General features: G+C 42.2%; 1 protein-coding gene across 9 annotated transcripts in view; it reads right to left on the minus strand.

Annotated features, from left to right (window-relative positions):
- BCAS3 (BCAS3 microtubule associated cell migration factor) overlaps positions 1-20,663 on the minus strand; it is a 358,287-nt gene that overhangs the window by 90,089 nt on the left and 247,535 nt on the right. Inside the window, exon 23 of one of the 9 annotated variants that reach the window (XR_004780836.2) lies at positions 20,423-20,575. The exons of the other annotated variants lie outside the window; for them this stretch is intronic. The gene's annotated coding sequence lies outside the window, so the exon portion shown is untranslated. The remainder of the gene's footprint in view (positions 1-20,422; positions 20,576-20,663) is intronic. 9 annotated transcript variants of the gene reach the window in all.

The raw sequence follows: 20,663 nt of genomic DNA on the forward strand, positions 1-20,663 counted from the left end.
ATGTGGGATTACTGGCAAGAGGGAAAGACCAGGACTGAAATGGGGGATGTTACTCAAAGAGAACTATTATTGTTGTTGTTGTTATTATTATTTCATTATTATTCCAGTTGCAACCAAGAACACTCTCTCCATTTGGGAGTGCCATAGAGAATAAAGGCAAACGCTTCACAAAAAAGGAAATTCACTCCCCACCGAAGCTGAAAGCCTGCTCCAAGACTTACAGAAGCCAGCGAAGCACCAACATGGCAATGCCCAACGAGGTCAGAGCACAGACCACCACGCGCTGTCCCAACCCAAACCAGTATGTTCTCACAGATAATGCAAACTGAAATTTATTCCCCACCTGAATTTGTTGCAATGTCTTCCAGCTAAGAATAAGCTGGAAGAGAAACTGTAAGAGAAAAAAACATTTTGTGATGGAAGAAACATATGCTGGAAATCTAGCTAGCATGTTAATTGTGGTTAATATATGCATCGAATTAGGAATGTAAACAACACTAACACTCAGAGCCTATGCACTGACTTCCTATTTTCATTTTTACAGCTTTGGCATTAACAACCAGCAATTACTTACAGTTGCCAAAGGCTTCTCCTACACTTCAAATGTGAGTTACTGTATACTAATGGATAGCAAATGCTAATAAGCCGTAACGTGTCTTCATCTTGAATAAAAAAATGCACGTGAGGAAGATAAGGAGAAAGCTGCAAGTTTTGATAGTGCTCGGTTTTATACCACGTTGCTCTGACCAACCTCTACGGAGCACACAACGGTGACGAGTAAAGTACGGGGTTTCCTGCAAATACCTCCAGAAGGCCTTGGGGATGCACACTTGACACACCAACAGCTGTAAATCTCCGGTGATTTATGTGCCGATCTGCAGACTGAAAACCACCTTTGGTGTTACGAGCTATTCCCCAGCTCTAACGGAACTGGCCCTACAGGGCCCAGGCGGCACCCAGGCGGGGGCCCAGGCTCTGTCATGCCCCTCCTCGGCCAGGGACATGGTGTGGTGCTGGCACACGGTGTGCAGCAGTGGTGATCTGCATTTCTGAGGGTGAAGAACTGCACAGAAATCATTTTCTCCTATCTAAGGAGTGCCTATAATTGCGATGACAAAAAGGAGAAATCAATGATAAGCAGCATCTGCTAAGTTTTTGTATTCTTTATCTTAAATTCCAACCAGATTAAACACATGAGAATCTGCTCACCCCACCTCCCGTCACTGTGTGGGCCTGGTGACCAGTTTACTATCCCCATAGCACAACCACCCCAAGGTCCCAGCCCACGCTGTCACATCAGGCATGTTTAAGTGCAGACCAGAAAGCGGCCAGCCCCCACGTTCCCCGCTCTGCCAGTGGCATTACAAACTACAGGTGGTGAAAATAACACACATCTGCCAGAAACACAAGGCACCAGTGAGACAGGAGCAGCGATTACTCACGCAGTCTCAGGAATGGCAGTGTCCTTAGCTGCTGCCACCTTGGCCATGGGCTCAGGTTAACGTTTGTATTAGGGAAAAGCTGTCAGCCTCCATCAGGATTAGACCAATGCTGCGTTAGGTGCTGTGCACACAAGTTGCGAGACAAAAGCTCTTCTCAGGAGAGCTTCCTTCTAAATTACAGTAAGTATTTATATTATCATTATAAGTAATTGAAATTGTAATAGTGTTCCCAGCACAGCATCCCTGAACAGTCCTGGGAATTGATGGTGATATCAGGCTGCTGACCAAGCCATGGCTAGCAACAATTAATATGCAGGAAGAATTGGGACGTGGTGATTTTTCTAAAATACATCATTATTTAATGGAACCATTGCAGTATTTCTAAAGATAAAAAAATGAACTTGCAGGATGGAAATAAACACAACTTTTTAAATGAACCTAATAACATGAAAGTAATGAGTTTGGAAAACAGATGTGAACAAAAGAAAGAAAAGGCTACAGTACACTCCACGCAATCTGGGAAGGAATGATAAAAAAATTTACAAGCTGTTTTGAGTCCCGAATAAAAAGGGTAATCAAGCCAGGCTGAGTTATAAGAGGGAAGGGTACAGCATCCTGCAGCAGAGACTAAGCAGAACACCTCGCCCTTCTTTACTGTATGCTGAGGCTCTCCCGTGTTGCTGGAGCTCCAGCCTAATCCCTGCAGTTAATAATTCACATTGCGTACTGTAAAGCCTCGTCACCCTTTCTTTTCCCTGTGTCTGTTTCATCTTTTGCATTCTATTAAAGCAACAAACTGCTTGGGTACTTTTGTTACTCTATCACTCACAAACGCTGGGGCAGGAGGTGGAGGAGTAAGGAAAAAAAAATCAAATCAAAAGGTAATGTAATAGCCCAAAGAAAGGCACCTCGTTACAAGGCCAAGTACACCCACACTGTTTCCATGATGCCCAGGTGCCTCCCCTGTTAATGGTGATTTATGGTAACATCTATGCAAGAGATCCATCGTTAGCAAAGCCATGTTACTCTGTACAAAGTGGCTTCTCAAAATGGCACTGTGAGAAAGCTCTCCTCTGCAGTTGTTTTACTTTGCCTCTGAAAGCTTTCAAATTGAACTGCTAAAGTTCAGCCAGCATCTAATTTTAACCGTGAGTTCCAGGAGAGAGCAAAGCTGGTGGGAAGATTACAGAGTTCCTTGAAGCTCTGACCTACAACAGGAAGAGAGTTGTCAGCCTTCATGTCTCTCACTCTAAATCCCAAGGGAAACAACACTGGCAGAATGTTTTATAACACGTTCCCACTGTAAAATTGTGTATTTGAGAAATCTGATGCTTGCTCACTCCTTCTCCTAAGACCTTTGGTGTGTCAGTAAAAACAGATGACCTTAAAGGAGTAATTTTAGTTTTGCCTCTGCTCTGCAGTAGGGATATTCAGGGTTGATGAGGCTCTGTTTACAAAATCACAGAGAACTGATACTACCCAAGAGCAACACATAGACCTGCACCTTTAAAATATTAGCAAAGAGCTGGCAACTTGTAGCAGCACAATAATGTCTTTTTTCTGCCTTCTTGGGTTAACTACATAGCTCGAGAAATACCCACACGGAAGGCTGCAATCTGTGATTGTCATAAGGAAGGCTGAAAGGCTTCTGTCAAAGGGCCAAAGAGCAGCATCTGTTAAAAAGCTCAGGAAAGAGGAATTAAAAATAAAGTAATTGGACTATGATATCTCTGCTAGTGAAATCAGATACATTTTCTCTTCAAGTCACGCGTTTTAGCCAACGCAGGGTGGAACAGCCCAGACCCACGCTGCTACCGAGTGCCCGAAGGATCCCCATTTCAGGTGTTGCACAACAGCACGAAGCAAAACTGGAATACAGCAGAGTAACTAGGCATGCTCCCATCCCGCCAGCAAAGACCTTCTTTCCTGACAGTAACGAAGGTGTGGTGACAAATAACCAATAACAGGACAGGATATGAATAATAAATACTGAGAAACTGCTATTCCATAATAGGTCTTCAAGTGCACGGGCAGCTGAAGGAATTCAGTCACCCTGGAAACTGGAACAGCTTAAAAAAGACTTTTTCCCCCTCATTCTCATTTCTCAGCACTTCAATCCCTGGGAACGATCACTCGAGCCACAGCTGAAGCCCAGCGAGTCAGAGGCAAAGGCATACCTGCAGCTGTGAGCAAACCCACGCCCCCAGCACCACCCGACCTCAGCAGTGCCGGGGACCACGGCCACCAGGAAGCAGGCAGCAACACAAATCATCCATCCTGCACTCACACAACGGCTGATTCTTCTGTCCTGGAATTTCCCTGCGCAGTGAATAGCCATTGTGCATCTCTAGTGTAGAACCAGCATGGCAAGGCCTCACAAAGCCTTCTAGATCCACCAGCAATTTTGCATTTGCAAAACGGCCACGGCAGTCATTGCGTGTGCTGGCCACTGTGTGAGCAAAGACAAGGGCTGCTCTCTGAACTTTCTCCTCTCCTCTGTTCCTGTGGATAATGAAAAACAGAAACGCCATTCTGGGACTCAGAAGCGTTCTGAATGATCCAACAGTTGTTACAGACCTCATGTTATCTGCTCCTGACCCTAAATTGAGACGTCTGTTAGTCAGGGATGATGATTTTTGTGCTCATGAATAATTAGTTTTGCTGGTTTAAGGAAAAAAAAAAAAACAACTTATTTTAATCAGAATCTAAATGAAAAATAGCTAAAAGCTACACCCTAACATCTGCCAGTTTAACATAGACTTACAAATAAAAATCCAGAGGTATAGTCTCATCTCAGGGAATTATGTGTTCAAATTCTCTTGTATGGAGATGAGAAAGTAAGTGTTAACATTTAGTTTTCTGCCACATAGCCGAGGCATTAGGATGGCTTAATGAGTCACTGTCTGAAACCAATAGCAAGTTAAAGTTCCTCTCTCACATACACACACGCACACATTTAATTTTGTGTATAATTACTCAGTTCTGAGTAATGACAATTTATTAGTATTTTCCCATCAAATGTACGAGTTGCTAATGTACAACATGTTAGTAATACACAATGCTCCTTTCCAAAGAAGGCTGGAGTTATTACTGTACCAAGTGTTAAACGTAACCATCCATTTTATTCCCCTCATCTCTCCGTAAAAGTATTTTGAAGTGAACTTAGTGGCTGTGAAAAGCACATTTTTCTAACCAGGGGATCCATTTATAAGGGTGAGAGAGCAGTTCAATATCCATAATTACAGTCTGTACAAATCATCAACATTTACTTATACAGTCACATAAAGTGTGGCCAGAAGACAACTTTGTCTTCAAGGAGCAAATGGAGAGCAGTAATTTTCCTTTTGTATTTAATACAAAATATACTGCTATAGCATTTCAGAAAAAATAAGTTTCTGTGCCATAATATTCTGCTTAACTTTGTGTGGGTTTCCATAGGCAGCTAGTTGCAGTGTAAAGGGAGGAAACATGGGCAACAAAATTCTGAAGAATTACACCGTGTGCTAGGTCAGGAGTGCATTAGTTTTGACCTTTTCCTAATAATAACACAGCAGTGAAAAAGGTATCAGGCAAAAGTGAAAGCTCCCAGCAGTTACGGTGTTATGTACAGACCTAACCCTGTATCGGAGTGCCATACTGATTCAGCCACAGCACCTGGGTAATTCCAGCTCGTAAACAGTACTGCTGGGCTTCCTGGAACCTCCTGTCTTCTCAGGATTTTGATCCGCTAGCCAAAAGCGCAAATGGAATGTACACAGTGCATGAAGTCCCTCCCAATGCGCTGATTTCAGGAAGATGGGGAGGGAAAGACGACAAATTCTGTCTGGCAACCCCCAAGTTGAGGTTTCATTTGAGAATGCACAGTCCTAAGCCAGCACGGACTTAGAGAAACTTGGTATTTGTTACTAGGATTAATTAAACACGCTATTTTCCATTATTAGCGTTATAAAAAGGCAACGTGAAGGGGGATCAGAATGAGAATTCATACGAGTACTTTGAGAAGCAATACTTTCAGTGGATGAATTAACAACACTTCCAGGGGCAGGAGCAGAGCTCTGGTGTCCACCTGCCTCCGACAGCTGCTTCCATGCACCCGATGGCATCTGGACTGCTCTGGGCTCCCAGTGCGAGCAGGAGGCCTGCTGGACCTCACACAGGTCCCTGCTTTGCTCCTGAGGCCTGCTGGGTCCCCAGCCCTTCTGATCCACAGCCTCGTGGCACACAACCAGGCCACGACACCAAGCTGCACGCATGTCCCGTCACTACTCGGATCCTGGATTTTAACTGGGTTTTGAACACACAATGCAAACATGGAGCTGAAAGCGCCTTGCGGAGGCCGCCACCGCACCTCCTCCTGCACCGCCCTCTCCCCCCCGCTTCCTGCGCTACTGTTCCCTGTGTATTTAACACGGCTCTTGTTGGGACAACGTCCTTGCATTTCCTAGCTCCTCTGCCTAGACGTAAAGCACGCAGGACCCTCGCACGCAGGCGAGAGGCAGGGCTCCTCAGCGGGAGGCCGCGATCCTCCCTCCCTCCCTCCCTGACCAGCCGGCTCCCCCGCCGCCAGGCCGCTCTCGCCCCACGGAGCGGATACGGCTAAATGCAGCAACCGGGCTGAGCGACTGCTCCATTCCCATGCTTCTTTTATTTACCCACTTCTATTTTAAAAAGCAGCATGTTCCCTTGGCCCTGGCGTGCCTCCCTCCCCCCGGAGCCCTGGGTTATGTGAACATGCGAGTGCCAAGCGGCGGAGGCGTGGTGGAGCTCCTGGCCCGCCGTGACATGCTCCTGACGTACTGTGTGGTCAAGGAGCCGGGACTGGGGGGCCTGAACGAGGGCCAAGCCTTGCACTTCAGCTTCCTGACCTGGCAGCCATTCAGAGAGACCCTGCTAAGTGCTATTTCCTAAATACACTAGCTTTTCATAACAATCTTACCACATTGCTTTCCTTTACAAGCTCTCTTAAAAGAGAACTGGACTCCTTCTGGTTAATCTACACAGACTGCATTTGGAAGCCATCAGAAACTGAACTCTAAACAAAACGTTATTAATGTGTTGTAATCTGCCCTCAATGTTCCAGATGAAAAGAAAATGTTTTATAGTTTTGGAGTATACATTTTAATTGCCTTTTAAGAGTGCATATACTTTTAGTGCTCTCTGTTATAAAACTGCAGTATCTGTTTCTTGATAACTGTTGAATGATCTCAGCTATTTTTATTAGGTTTTCTCCCCCACCCCGGTCCCCTTCCTTAAGCTACCACCACTGTAAGGCTTTTTCAGACCCTTTCTGATATTAGGCTGGCAAACAGTTTGAGCCTAAGATAAACTCCATTATAAACAACTTCTTTACAACATCCCCTCACTGTAAAAACACTTGGATCCAGAAAATTAGTTCTCTAAATGAACTTAGAATCCGGCTACTTTCAGTATAAATCTGATCCAAATAAAGGCTAGACCGAATTTTGCAGATTTTTGGCCCTTTCCTGCTCGTTGTCACCGTTAGGAATGCTTGGCTCAGGAACCCTCCTGGAGCTGAGCTGGGCAGCAGTGGGGACACCAGCACTGCTCCCCGCCACCACGGTGAGGGTTGTGTCCTGTGGTGGGGATGATGCCAGATGCAGAGCAGCATCTCCCCCAGGCCAGCAGGAACCTGCGTGAGATGCAAGCCTCAAAATTCCCCCCAAGGCAGTTCCCTGCTTCGGGCAGGTCTGGGAGGTTTTGAGGTGCTGCACAGCCTTACCTGCAAGCAGCCACTGCCCAGCGCAATGAGGTCTTTCAGTGGTCACAAAGCACCTGGCATAATTTCCACATATCGCCTTATTATGAAAGTATGTGATAAAAATAAATAGAAATCAAGGGTCATAGAACCAACCACGGCTTTTGTTGTTCATTAAGTTACAGTTTCAATCGATGACGGGAGTGCTTAAGAATACTCTGTTTCAGGAAAAATCAGGCATCTGGACATCACTGTTATTGTATATGTATCAACAAAAGTGCTGGAGAGGAACGGATCTAGCTAGCCAGTTTTATGTATGCGCTCCTTAAAATACCAAAGCCTGCTCTCTTATTATCCCCCTCTTACACACCTTCAGTATTAATTGCAAGATAATTAACTTTCTCAACCCCCCACATTAACTCCTCCTGTGATGTCTCTAACACCTCCCTAATACCTTTTTGACTTGCAAGATGTTATTACTTGATACAACGCAGGCCAGGATATTTCTCAGTTGGAACTGTACTCCGTGCTTGGAGAACAACCACTTTTCAAAGTTTTCCTCTTATGCAATTAAACTATTTTAAATGGCAAAGCCCCTCTCTCACGTTGGATTGAGATTCACATAATGCAAGTAAACTACAGTTTATCGTTGTTCTTTTAGTTCTTTTTATCTTCAAAATTATCAGTGCTTGTAATTTTTTATGTTGTTTTTAAAAATATTTTTCAGTATGCAGATGTGCTTGTGAAGATTAATGGACTGGGAACACTGAAATCTTGTATTAATCAACTACAGAGAAGGCAACTGTTAAGTAAAATTTTCCACAGTGCTGCACACATGAGTTTAACCAGCAACTGCACAGGCTGTGGAGAACATCCCTTGTCTCGGAGGATTTCTTCTGGGCCTTCTCTGAGGCAGTTTTAACTTAAGTTTTGTGGTGATACCGGTCATGGATGACTCTCGCTGCTAAGCTGTTCTCTCAACACTAAAAAAGTCACACCGTGAGGACCCCGTCTCATGTTTATCCCGCTCCCAGCTATTACAAATAGCCAATTCATTCAATGGGGCAATCAATCTTTTGGCACAGTGATGGCAAGGTCCATCCCTTGTTGGAGGCTCACCTCTCCAAGCGCTCCTGAACTCCAGGACTGAACCCCAAGGGGTGCTGGGCCACAGATCCCACCCCGCAATAATCTACAGTCACCCCCAAGATCCTATTTCCACCCCTATTACTGGGGGAGGCATTCCCATCAAGTGATTTAAACACAGATTATATGGAATGAGAAGTTTGTTGTCTGTAACAGGATGATGCAAAAAGAACCACCCCAAAGCACTGACTGAAAGCCAGTGTGCGTGTATACATTTAATTAATGACTACGTTAATTACACCACTTTCATTACTAATTGGATCAGTTTGAACCTGCTACACATTGAGAGTTAACTCGGCAGACAAAATTGTTACTGTAAACAACTGGCTTCTTGAATTAAGTAATTCCACCAATTAAGTAATTCTGCCATGTGTAAAGCAAACCCTACCTTAGCCATTTGTGTATTTTTGACTCATTTTCAGCAACATGCTATTGCTCAGTGCTTATGCGTACAAAATCCAGCACCATTACTCACTGCAATCATTTCTGAGGGTGGATCCATTCACGCTGGTTGAAATAACTGAATGGAAGTGATGGGAAAACAAGTTCTGTGAAAAGGTCCTGACAAAAGGAACACTTAAGTTTTCAAATGCTGCTTTGGGTATAAACTTTTGAGGTTTGTCAAGTTTGATTACAGTTTGAAGACTAGCAATCCTCGCTTCAAACATTTTTACTTGGAATTACTACAGAAAACAGAACTTCCCTCCAGAAGCACAAAATCTCCAACTAGCTCTGAATTTGCCAAAACCAGCATGAGTTGGACATCTCGCAAGAAAACTTTGTTTGCACTGGTCATGTTAAATCTGTCTGTGAGGGCAATCTGTGGTAAATGATGAAGCTACTGGCCTGCAATCAGCTCTCTTCTCACCAACAGGTAACACTGAGTCAACTGAAATCACCACAAGGAATAAATGTGAATAAATAAAAAGGCAAACAATATCTTAGTTTCTATTTTTAGCTTCCTAAAGCAAATGGAAATTATATAATTATTTTGAAGTAAATAAACATGTCAAAGAATTTGCTCTTGACAAGTTGCACATTAATACTGATTGAACAGTTCCTATAGGCAGCAATAGTCCTCAAGTGTTTTCTTCTAGACAGAAATTAAAGAGCTGTATGTGAAACAAAGAAAAACAGAAATTAGAGATTGATCTCTTTATCACATAGTTTCATCTTTAGGGTCTTACTGCTATCACATCTGCAATACAACATTTCATGTAAAATTCTGGAAGTTAAATAAAATTCCACCTATTATTAGTATTAAGAGGCAATCCCTACGTATAACACTGAGCATCAGACAGAAGCAGATAAATTAAAAATCACTGCAGTTTGTAAAAGAGCACTGCTTGGGAAATAACCTTTTGAGCCACTGGAAAAATCCCGAGTTCAATCAACTTTATTTCCAGTATAAAAGCAATTTGATTTTTCCCATCAGAAATCAGATGAAGTAACTTAAGATTTGCCAGTGATGGGAATTCTTAACTTGTGGCATAAATAGAATCTCCTCATTATTTTCAGCTATGGCCATCTATGTAAACATCCATTCTAAACACAATTCAGGAGAAAAAAAATGTATTATGTAGTTATCCTAGGTACCTGACATTAAATTGAAATTTCCCCCCTTTTTATTAAAAAACCTACTTTAATTAAGCTGAAAACAACAATCAACCCACAAGAACCAACAGACTTGGCTCAAACTACAACTGTACAGTGAAATCTGATTTGAGCAAAGCCCAAACCATTTACATCACTGTGAGCCTCAGAAAGCTACAGCTATTTCTCTCTGCTCATCAGCTGTTACTGAGAAATTAAAATACAGATGAAAACACAACTTTTTAGGTGGTTCTCATGCACTCAAAAAAAAAAATTCCTAATGCATAATACTAATTAAAATTAAATAAATTGAAACCCCTTGAAAAGAATTATCCTCACTACAAAGCATCCAGAAGATCGAAAGTTACTCCTGTAGCAACAGCCTCAGTGACAAAATAGTTCAGTATCTATTATTTCTTTTTTCTGAAGTAGCAAGCATATTTGTGAAAGGTTTTGTCTCTAGACTTCCATGATCAATTTAAAATACTCATTACAGGAGACAGAGTGTGCCTAACAGGCAGGTTGTCTGGTGGTCTCCTGCAGCAGCAGATCAGAGCGAGGGACAGCATCTTGCCCCTGCATTATGGCAAATACAAATCACACTTTATGAGAAATACTCTCTTTTCTTTCCCAGGTATACATCTAACTATCCAAAGAAATTTTACTGAGGACCTCCTCTAACTTTGACTCATACACCATGAACTTTCTTCTTCTGCAATTTAATCCAAATCGTTTTAAGGTTAAAGTGAATATTAATTCACAATATATCCAGAATGCAAGAAAGAAACAGGGTAGGAACTACAATTCAGAACAAGTCCTGCAATGGCATCTAACTGCTGCCCTGCCTCCTCTCCTTCCCTCCTTTGGTGATCCGGGAATAAATCTATGACACCGCGGAGGAGGGAGAAAGAGAAGGTGAATGAATTATGTAAGACCCCAGATGAGAAAAATGGAGACGGAATAATTTCTGAATACAATGCTGGCTACCTAAAGCCTGCTCTGAGACAGTTCTTAATTAGTGTTTTAGAAAACACTTGAAAAAATGAGGTTGCTGGAGTGAAACTGGATCTTGCAGGGATGGTATGTTGCTCTCATTTATCCATGGCTCATTCCTGCTGACTTCTTTTTGGCAGCTGAAAATACATTCAGACTATCTGAGGACAGGTTCCAAAATTTTAGATCCCCTCTGTCAACAGCTAGGTGATCATCTCGTCTGCAATACCTAGATGGATTGGCTAACTTTCCTTTTCTGTTTTAGTATCAATGATAGTTTCTTGATGGGTATTCCAGGTACTACCGACATTTGTGTCTAGGTTGTAAACCTGGGTCTCTTAAATCAGTAAAGCACTATTTCAATCATCTCACTATGGCATAAGGTGAATCTATTCAATACAGGAAAAAAACCAAGGGCAGCAGATACAATAAATAAAGGATTCCTTCTGGCCAGAAACCAAATACTGCCATGCACAAGACTAATCAGGGCATCTCTACTTCCCAGTGGCACAGCTAAGAACTAAGCAAAAGGCAGACCACTGGGGGTGCACAGGCAATGGGAGCTGATACCTGCGGCACCACCAGCCTTCCGTGGGCCCGCGGCGCACACGCAGTCCTTCTTGAAACAGCTGTGGTTTAAAAGGTCACGGTGTAAAGCCATCCAATTAAAATAGTAATAAAAGAGTAAACATTAACTCACAATTTTTCCTTAGGTCTTTCTTATTTCCAGTTGCTATCATTTCTCCCAGAGTCGGCTGCACCTTACGAATCTGCAAGTTTATCTTGATTGAAAATCTTCAACTTCTCAGTTTTCAATGTAAGAAAACTCATGTCCTCCCATTCCAAAATGCCTACACCTGGCTCTCAAAACTCCCATGGTACCATGACTACAGCAATTATCTATTATCCATATTATTGCCACTACCGGGACAGAAGTACACTGAAACATGGTAAAGCCGTCCCAATAAAGGAAGCTCACTTTTTCACACTTCAACAAACACCAAGTTTTTGTAGCATGCAAAGAAGATGAAGATAAACTCCTGGTATAGACTGGCACACATTATCCACCTGACAGGCTCTTGCAAACATTCTGGATAGTCTCAATTGCTTAAGTTTCAATCATTTTTACCCAACTACGGTTTTCAGAAAATGGAAATACGAAACACTTTTTAAAGAGAAACTGAGATAAACCTATGCCCAAAAAACCCACTGGGCAGATCCTGGAGAACTGTCAGTTGGCCCTGCTCCACGGGAAGGAAGGCAGACATCGCTCTGTTCTTGATTAATGATATGGATGCTTTGTTTAATTTTAGGGAAAGAACTTTCATTTTCTGATTGGCGACCAGATCTCTATATTACATGACCAGGAAGCCAAAGTTTGGTTTTGCAAGTGATTTATCAAAACCAAGCCGCCTCTGTAGGATGACAGAAGGGAAAACAAGCACACAATGGTCAACAGCAGTTTGTTAAAATGCAACTTAACTTCTGCGAGCACATCCTGTGCCACCCACCCATCCTGAACCAGCCCCAGAAGCACGGCAATGGGGAGAGGCAATCTTGTAGGCTCAACAGCCTTTTAGGGAAAAGTTTGCTAATGGTTTGAAGCCAGTGTTGGAGGCAGCTTCCCAGCTCATCTGAGAGGTGAAAATCAGGCCAACTCCAAGGACCATCTAGATCCTATACAGGAACAAGCTCCAAGAAAGGCAATACAAATAAAAATCCAGCAATACTGTCAAAAAGACAGCAGCAAGACACGGGAGATCAAACAACAAATTGCTTGCTGTGTTCTTGTTTCTTATCTCAGAGAAATCCTGGGGGATAACGCGCGTCCACTGCAAGTGCCACAGCAGGCATCTGCATGCTGGCAATGCTACTCCAGTTTGCCCTATAGAGCACAGACAGAACTCTTTGTGTTTATTGGCCTGGAATAGGACATCTAAGCAGAAACTGTAATATTTGGCACATAGTTCTCTGTATTCAAAGAGTTAAGCTATGTCCTATAAAGATAAAAATCTCCACTTTTATTATTTTGTAAGGCTGCCTAACAAATGAGGATCCAGCTGTAATTGTAACATTCCAAGCTCTGAAGGCGCCAAGTTTTACTAACTATAATTTAACTGGTCCAGTTGATGCAGTCCAAATTCTTGTTTGGATAATCAGCCTTTGTTTAAATATGTACAAAAAAAAAAGCATAGGCCAGCATTAGCCTCTAGGCATGTCATGTGAGCTTATTACCCCGAAGCTTGCAGTAGCAGACACTCATGCACAAGAGGAGGATTATTTTGCTAGTATTACTGTTACGGTAACATATAATCAGACCTTCTTCCCTCTGACCCCCCCACTCTTTTTCTCTTCTTTTTTTTTTTCCCCTCCACAATTCACAAGTCTTCCTTCCAAGTTCAAATAAAGTTTAAAGGTGAAAAGGTCGAGAAAGTTTCATGACTGGCTGTTGAAAGAGGGAGAAATAACCAGGGTCTCCAAGTTTGCGTATACTAAAAGCTCAACAATTTTATATTTTGCTGCAATTCATAACTGTACAAATCCCTTTTGTTGGATCTGTTTGGACTGAAATTAAACACTTGTTAATAATTTATAACTTAATATAATTAGAAAATAATACTAACTGTCAAGCAACTATATTCAATACATAAAGCAACTTGAGTGGCTTATTAGCTTATTTGTCAAAGCAACAATTTCTATATATTTCAGCTCATTTCTACTGGGAAGAGCAGTTAAAGAGCCACCCAGCTTGCTTGGAAATCATTTATCCACCAGCTGGGAGCAATTCCCAAATTGCTGCACCTCACCCACATCCAACTGATGCTGGCTCACTTTGAAAGCAGCTGAAAGCTGCCTCGGGAGGTGCCTGAGCAGCACGGGAGGGGGACGGCCGCAGCACCGCACCGCTGCGCACACAGAGCTGCAGCCCACAGCAACGCGCTGCGCAGCGCTCGCTCCAAGTTTTGTATCTCAATGAAAGTAAATCGGTGTTTGGCCAACAAACTTTGGCCTGTCAAAAGGAGCCGTTTAAGAAACAGAAAGCTCTTCATGCCTTATATATGCCAGTAATGCGCTGTAAAAGCACCAGGGCTGGGCACAAGGCTGGTTCAGAAGGTGCTACCTTCTCCATTGCTAAACACAAACAAGAAATACTCTGTTGCTTTTTGTTTGTTTGTTTTCTCTTTTTTTTTTTCTGGTGGTGCCGGTGGTTGTTTTTTTTTTTTTTTTTTTTTCCTGAGGAGTAAAACTGACTTCTAAACTGTCATGGTTTCCAGTTCTCCTGGAAAGCAGAGAGTGCTGCTGCTGACTATGCTGGGCAGTTTGGGTACTTGTATTTCCTAAGTACCAAAATGTTGAAATATTCCCCAAATACTTAGAGGTCCCATAAATCATTAATGTTGTTGCAAGAAACCTACTATGTTAAGGTGAAACAAAGCAAATTCAACTGCGTATGTTGAGCCAGAACCTCACCTGATCCGTGTAATCTCACTGCAGTCATGTCAGTGTCCATCAGCTGGAGGATCTAGTCCATTCAAGATAAAAGTTGCTTCATAAATGTTCATAACAACTGATAAGCTAACAGCTATGATCCTGTGACACCAAAAATCACTTTTATATGTTTTAAATCACTTTCCTGTACTTGTGGGCACCTATGCCAACTCTACTGTTGTTACACATTAATGATGTCAGAAAATCTCAGATTTAAGTACATAAAACAAGAAAGTTCAGATTTAAAAATTAGTATCTGGTCTCAACTCAGCCAAGTCTGTCCAGATGCTGTGATTGTGTAAATTGATTTGAAGTCTGTGATGCCAGAACAACTTCCCTTACGTAGTGGTCTGCTCACTTGTTTTCATCTATCTACCTGATTTCATTTCTAATTTTGCTTACTAAGTAAGTCTCGTCTCTTCATTCCTTTCAGCTCCTCCTCCTCCTCTTGATTTTGTTTTTGTGTCCCACTGCCTGGAAACTGAAAGCTGGGCACATCTGGTCATAAAGCAGCCCCCCCGAAGGGCTTCCAGGAATCACCTCTTTTCCTCTTTACAGTTTCCCCTTCCTAAACCTCTCGGTTTTGTCGTCTTATTTTGCTTGTATTCATTATCCATCTTCCTGAAATATTTCAAGGAAGGGGATTAAGACTTCACAAACTGTACTTTATTAGTATTTATTAAAAAATTAAAAAATGTTTCTCATGCCTCACTGAGAAATCAAATGGTACCTGCTGAGAAACCAGAAGATGATGGCCTTCTCGATAATTAGTGTAGGTCTAATTCTTCTTCCTTTAATTCTTTAATCATTAGTTAAGTATGAAAGGTTTCCTTTTAAGTGAATCTTCTAAAACACATGGAAAAAGATATGAATCGATAAAATTGATCTGTAACATATTTTTACTTGAGAAAGGATTACAGGATTGGATCTTAACATTATATACCTAAAGCCATTTCTTGTTCCACTGCCTTTATAGTTCCAAAAAAAATGTGCATTTTGGAGACAAAGGCCTTTATCCTCCTAAGTGCTGCAGATTTCATGCCAATCTCCCAATATAAAGCAGACTTCAGCCTTATACCCAAGAGAAATGGTTTCGGAAAGATTAGATTTTCCACCACAAAATAAAATCCTTGTGTGGTGAACCCTACCAGCTTCAACACTACCTTCCTCCTAAGTGCTTGTTCAACATAGAGAAACCCAGCCTTCCTATGTCCTCTGTTCCAGAATGAAAGTGGTTTCGTCATTCCTCTGTTTTTGTGCCAGCCAGTTTTTCCACGTATAAAATTTCCAGAATTGTCACATATATCTATCTGAAACTAGGGAGGGATGGCAACCAAAATCTGTAGATTTATCCACTTTTTTCCTTATTCTGTATAATTTCGGAGTGCAGAAAACAGCACACATTGCTCTTACTGTACAAAATTCGTTCTCATTATGGTGTTACATAGATAAAATTAGTATGACTAATGATGAACAGAAAGAACATACCTGGATGTAAAAGCTCTTTTAAGCCAGCAAGATATTTTTTAGAGTTGCTCATCAAAGCTGCGTGCTTGTAATAGGATGTTACAGGGTACTAATTTGCTAAGAATCTAGCAGCTCAACAAAGAAGAGAGGAAACTTTCTTTAACTGTCCATTGGTAGGAAGGTATTTTATCAATCATCCCTACGTTAGAAAACACAGATTTTCAGGATATTTCAAAATCCTTTGCCAGTAACCAGATAGGACATGCCAGGGAAGGAGAGAAATATAGACTTAATACAATGTAACTGCTGAGGATTAAATTTTAACACCACCAAAGCCACACAAAAAAGAATGAGTTCAAGAGTCAGAAGATTAAAACTGCATGTAGTCAGCTTGGGATTGGTATACCACAGATGGAAACTTTCTTGACAACACACAGTTTAAATTCTAGTTAGGCTATACTGTGATTAAATATTTTTGTAATTTTTGAGTACATCCCTTTTTTTCCTACTGGCTACTGTAACACAAAAGACATCTCTTGCAAACATCTACTAAAAAAGTGCAAGTAAAAGCCATTTAGGTTTCCAGCAAAGACATAAAAGCGAAACAGCTAATGGACATCCAGGGTAGTCATTTCTGCAAAATCCATTAGTTACTAAAAGTTCTGGAGGGCTCAGTTTTTACAGTAAAACCTGTAAAAACTTGGTATCCAGTTTCTCTATTGGGACACTGAGGTGCGAAGATCCAAATGACGCTGGAACTGAATGTGTATATTTGAACCTTTTGAACTCCATCTGCCCTTCATAAATTACTTTACCACTAGCTTTAACACATTTCTAGCCTACTGTGCTGCAAAAATAAAGAATCATTAAAATAACTGAAAATGCAACTAACTTTGTAACACTTCCAGTGGAATTTGTCTTTGTTCTGAGAGATGCACACCTACAACAGAGCCGCAGAATAAGGAAAAGCTTCCAGATCCCCCAGTGAAATAACATCTGTCTTCACGCTATTGGAAACTAAGCACCAGAGCCCCCCTCCCCAAACTCAAAACCATTTAAAGTAAATGAAAATTGCACTGTACAGAAAAAAGACAGTTGCTCCTTTCCATCTGGAAACGCTGTCAAATGGAAGCAAATTCCACAAAATTCCCAACTGATACAAGAACATAATTTTGCATCTCGCGTGCTCAACACAAGCAAGCAGCAGCGCTCTGCCCGACATGCCATCACCGAACACATCTCCACGTTTCTTCCGACAGCAGGACTAGGAGGTGACAGAGGAGAGCCACGGAGGCAGCTTGCCTTGCATCTCTAGCCCCAGCCCCAGATGTCACACCTCACCCAGAAGATCCTGCGGGATCCCTCTGGCACCAAGGATCCTTTTGTGTCTCTGTGTGGGCACAGATGACTTCTGGAGCTTCTCAAGCCCATGGGGATCTGCTCTGCTCCTCTTCGTATGAGGTGGGTCATGGATCTGTACCTAAAACCTGGTGCTGGGTACTTCACTAGCAGGTGAGAAGCCAACCTTCCCCTGAAGGTGGCTGAGGACACTGCTAATTTAATGGAACTCCTGTCCCAGGCAAGAGCAGATTGCTGTTTCTGCACTGGACCAAGAGGCCTGTGACAGTGGCTCCTAATCCACCCCAGAAGACAAACAAAAACTGCAGGATTTTAAGGCAGCTCCATCAGACAACCTAAATTTTCCTGGTGATGTGTAATTTACCTCATTTTATATGCCAGAAAGTAGTTTTAGGAGCATCATTGTCCTGACTCAGAACCGTAGGTTTGAACCTTGACTTCTGCAAAGGACTCTTGCCTTTCCCCTCTGCAACTCCAAAACAAAAAGTTATCATCAGAAGCGGAACAGAAAAATAGGTCCTTGCACTTCCGATCACCTGTGCTGTGACAGCCCGACCGTGTTTGGTGCTGTGTGGCCTCAGGGCAGTGTGGTGCTGAGCAGGCTGCCCAGGGCATGGCTCTCATCTCACCGGAGGAGCAGCAAGGAGGAGATTCGTGCCTTCTCTACAGGCAAGCGCTGAAATCGTTCACATTTTAAAAATGAATCCACCGTAAAGACAACACCCCCAAAGATCCTTAATAAAAACTGCCTGCAACTGAAAGAAGAGCTCACTCACGCGTGAAGGCCGGGGGACAGCAAAGCAGGGAACCCCGCTAACACCATCCCAGCTGCCGAAGCACGGCGTTCACGTCCTTCTGCTGGACATAACGCACACATGCACAGGGAGCAGAGTTCTCGTCATTATTTTTGAGACTGTCAGCGTGTTTGTAGACAGTCAATCATAGGGATTTAGGAGAAAAACTATGACTTTATTTGAAGTCCGGGAAGAATGGGAAGGCTGGCTCGCAAATCAGACAGCACAGTGTCGTAAGCAAAACAATCTGCAAAAAAGATGTTGCTTTCTCCTACACCTTCCCTGCCTGCAGAGAGAGCTCAGCATTCAGAGCTGCGTGCCTGCCAAAGCCTCTGCACAGGAACTCTTCAGCTCCAGTCCTGCTTTCCTAAGGACTTTCTTTGCGTTCAGAAAAATCACCTCGTTTCGTTTCGATCTCAGGTTTCTCGCTTATAAAAGAGGGAACCACCCATCTTCCTCTCAGAGGAAAGCTACGAGAAATAATTGATGTCTTAATGTGTTTTCAAAGAGGTCAAACAGTATAAAAATACTTACTGCTTTTCTCTTTAGATCAAAATGTTATCATACTGTATCTGGACTCTGTATTTCAATTTCTTTTTAAAATATCTTGCTAAGCAGCAAAGGGACACAGTAGCTGCCATTTACAGGTCACCTCAGGTCTCCTGAGCTAAATACGCCCTGGGGTTTTAGCAAGACACAGGAATTCCAAAAAGCAAAGCTGCCCCTAGTACATAAAGTGCCTCTGATTCACAGAATGACACAAATGTACAAGAAAAAAGGATCTCTGATTATTTTTTGTAATGGATGGCTTTTAGATGGGCAGAATACACTTACGCATTTCTTTAACCACCAAACAGCAAGTGATTTTTAACAATGGGCTTGTGTGAAGTGCTACTTGCGTATCAAAAAGACTCGGAAAAAGAATTTCAGGGGTTGAGCTCTCACTGCGTTTTAAGTCCCGAACAAAGACCAAGATGCTGTAGCTGCACAAGCCTGCGCTCTTTCATATTGTGGGAAGGCAGCCCGGCGAAGCTGCCTGCGCTCTGAAACACAATGCTACCACGAGTTCTTAATACTTCAGACTACTAAAGTCATATGAAATCATTTGAATAAAATAAAACTCTTATTGCTTCCCGTAGGGAGGGAGCAGGAGAGCTGCCGTTCCATCCCTGGCTCAAGAGTGGACACGCAAAGCACCAGAAGTGCAAGTGCTCACTCTGACTACGCTGCACGCGTTTTTCTACCTCTAAATCAGTCTGGGTCAAACTAGACCTGCCTGAATTTTTCCCACCTTGGCAATGTATGAAGAAAGAACCCAAAGATTTTTAGCTTTGCATTCCCTTTCCCAAGCTTAGATGGTTTTGTTTTCCTTGCTTCCCAGCTCAAAAACAAGTGTCTATCATTTACAGACCTCCAAGGTTTGCTAGAGAACTTTGTGAGGACCACTTTGGAAGGTGTTACCACATTTCAGCCAGAGGGAGGCAGGTACAACCCTCTAACAAAGTCCAACAACCAGAGTGGTCGTCAATATTTATTTAAATGTATTACACCAAATTAACTTGGAGGGTTTCAAACAACTCAAGTATCTCACTGTCATACATAGGATTTGCAGTCATTACAGCTCATAAGATAGAAAGTTCCTCACTTTCTGACATAAAGCAAACAATAGACAAGAAACCAACCCAAATCATACCAACAGCACCCCCCAACCCAAATACATAAAATTTAGCAATTTCCGAAATCAAAGGCATGCATAGCCAAGTTTTTATCGCTCAGAACTCTTCAGTTCTGGAACTGCAAGCAGCAGCAATAGGTAAACACAGGCTGAGCTCATCCAAGAGCTACGGTTTCATCTGCTGGGCACCTCACAGAACAGCAGAGATCAGCCCTGCCTGATGCAAGCCTGAAGTCATAACATTACATAATGTGTAACAAAATGGTAAATTACAGGAAGGCAAATCTAATGCTTTTAGGAGCCCGGTGATATTCCAGCACACATTGCACATACAAAAAAAAGGTAGCATAAATTAATTATTTATTTTTTCTCTTATGTCATTTTTTAAAATATATTTTGTTTCACTAGTTGATAACCTTAGAGACAAAAAAAAAGCATGCTGCTGGTGAAGTACGAGATCACACCAAAAGAGCTAAGGTTTTTAGATGAAACAAGAAGCTGATTACACATGCACCGAGTATACCAGTCACTAAGCGTTTCTGGATTGCAGGGATAAGATACTCTCTTTGCTTATTACTGCCTTCTTGATCCAAAGAGATTTAAGCAACTGTTTTCAATTAGATGTTTTTAAGCTAGTAAAACTACATCCATAAAGACATATTTATAGAACAACTTAAAACTAGAAGAATTAAAATGACTACAAAACTGATGAATTCCATTCCCCCGTCCCCCAGAATCATTTACTGACCATTAACGAGCAAAAAGCACTGCAATTTTAAGAATTAATCCACTGTCGCAAAATTAAATCAGATACACTAGTAGGGATAATGACAAACTGGTGGCTCCAGCGTTGTCAGTTTGCGGGTGATACAAGTTCAAGTCGTCTGTGCTAGTGGCCACTCTGTTGGAACAAACATGAACATAAAAGGTAACATTAAAAGTGCAGCAGCACCAACTGGAATCAATTCTGTCACTGAGGACACAGGCTT

Source organism: Cygnus atratus, chromosome 20, assembly GCF_013377495.2.
Source record: "Cygnus atratus isolate AKBS03 ecotype Queensland, Australia chromosome 20, CAtr_DNAZoo_HiC_assembly, whole genome shotgun sequence".
NCBI classification, from domain to species: Eukaryota; Metazoa; Chordata; class Aves; order Anseriformes; family Anatidae; genus Cygnus; species Cygnus atratus.